The sequence below is a fragment of the Coccinella septempunctata genome, chromosome 8, assembly GCF_907165205.1.
Source record: "Coccinella septempunctata chromosome 8, icCocSept1.1, whole genome shotgun sequence".
Lineage (NCBI taxonomy): Eukaryota > Metazoa > Arthropoda > Insecta > Coleoptera > Coccinellidae > Coccinella > Coccinella septempunctata.
Genome location: NC_058196.1, coordinates 10,100,668 through 10,102,886, shown reverse-complemented (window position 1 = coordinate 10,102,886; position 2,219 = coordinate 10,100,668).

Sequence of the window (2,219 nt, the reverse complement as noted above, 5' to 3'; positions counted from 1 at the left end):
GAAAATGAAATTATTGATCATGAAATACGCCTTCATCCATACACTGAATGGAATTCCTATTCCTGAGAAGATCCATCAGGATATCTACTCTGACGATGAGCTGAGATGTCTGTGGCATCGTCTCGATAAGGATTTAATTCATTTCGAGAACTCCGTCAGATTTGATGGGAGATTCCCATTTACACCTTTCCAAATACTGAGTGGCCGAGTTTATATGTATCCGACGCTTATCTCGTCTCTTGATCCTTCTACAGCGATGGTTGGCGAACCACGATCAGCCTTCTTCGACGAGGTTTTGGAAACCTGGGAGCTTACAGTCAGGAGAATTAAAGATATATATTCAGAAAGGAAGGATTTCACCACAATCGGTTTACCAATTATTCGACCAAAGTCCCATATGAGAGGATTGTAAATAATAATTGTGTTTATATTAATGTATATATCGATTTAAAGAATGCTTTTTTTCTGTTAATAAATTCATCGTTAAAATACACTGCGTAAAAAATTAATGCACATCCTGAAAATCCCAATTCTAATGAAAGTTAACTGTACATTGACTTTATTTATAACTTATTTTTTAAGTTCTCTCGGGAAGGTTTTGAACGAAACAAGACACATTAAATGGAAGAAAAATTCAGGATTTCACCGAGTGAGTGTCCTCGCTGGTATCTTGTCCGGGGTCTGTTTCATCATCGGATACAGGAGCAGGATTGGCAAAAAAAGGTAAATAAAATTGTATACGTGACAATAATCGGCCGACTGCCACTCCCGTTCAAGTTAAAGATTCCGTATTCTATACAATTTTATTTACCTTTTTCTGCCAATCCTGCTCCTGTATCCGATGATGAAACAGACCCCGGACAAGATACCAGCGAGGACACTCACCCCTAAACCGGTACCGACAGTCAAACCGAGGGTGTCGGAAGGCATTTCGCCAATTTCGAACGTGTGCCAATCGACCACATTAACTACATACATGGCCACATACCACCGGCAGGCTGAAAATCCGAGAAAGCTTTCTCGAAGACCATAACTCCGAACGGGCACGACGGGTCATATGAGTTTTAGAGGTAAACGCACACAATATGAGGATACGACAATTAGCTGCTGACAAACAAATAGATGTATCTCGTGGAAACGTACATCGCCCGGCCTTGTGAAGGTAAGTAGAGTCCGTCCGTTTTTGACGATGTCTTGAAGCAAGACAGTGAAAGGTGGAGTGGAAGGAACGGATGAGAGATTGAATTCTGTGAGGATATCCGAAGATTTGTGGCTGTTATCAGCTTGGTCGCCTGCCGATACTGCCTTTGAGTTTCCTTTTCGATGGAAGCTACCTTGACGTCTATTTTTAACCGGAGGAAAATGTTATACCTTGTAGGTTATCACGAGTGCAGCTTATCGAAAATGTGTTTATATTCATTATTATTTCATACGAACAACTTAGGATGACCTGAAGGAAGAATAACAATAAGGAAAAAAGGATTGAAACATTTCGATAAGAATTAAGGGTTCATATTTTTCAAAGTGTGTTAGAACGTTTCAGGGTAAAAATGTTAGGAGCAAAGTCAGGGTTTTTTGCTTGTTCAAAGTCAAAACCCCATCCAGATACTGCGCTGTTTGATCCCTTCAAAAATCCTAATATTTATAAAATTACGGATCCAATCAAGTTAAAAATACAGGATACCTAATTACAAATGCCCTCTCCTTGCATGTCACTGTGCATTTAGAAAGTTTCGCACAACAGTTCCATAAATATATTTCTGATAAAAATTCTCGGAATAATTTCAATTTAAGAAAAACATTCCTTATTGCCCCCTTCCTAATCTCAATTCAAATTAACCGAAAAGTTAAGTCCCATCCCAAAATTAATACAGGGTCGTTATCCCCACTTGGCAAATAAACATTAACTGTCATTTGTCAGGTAGTTTGAGATTTTGAAAGGGGGCAGAAATTTCGGTGGTCATCTTACGGTTCTCAGAAAAAAATTACGTACCTAGCCATTCCTACGAGTATATAAATGAACGTAAATGGGTGTCTTTGTACAGTTGTGCTTCGTTTTTCAATCGTGTCAGTACAGTTAAAATTTTTAATCTACAGTCTGTTTAAAACCTGAAATATGTCGCGAAGAGAGAATAAAACAAGACACCACAATTCTCGCAAAATGGTAAGTGCATAAAAGTTTTCTGTAAAGAGATTTGCAATGATTCTTGAAAATTCTT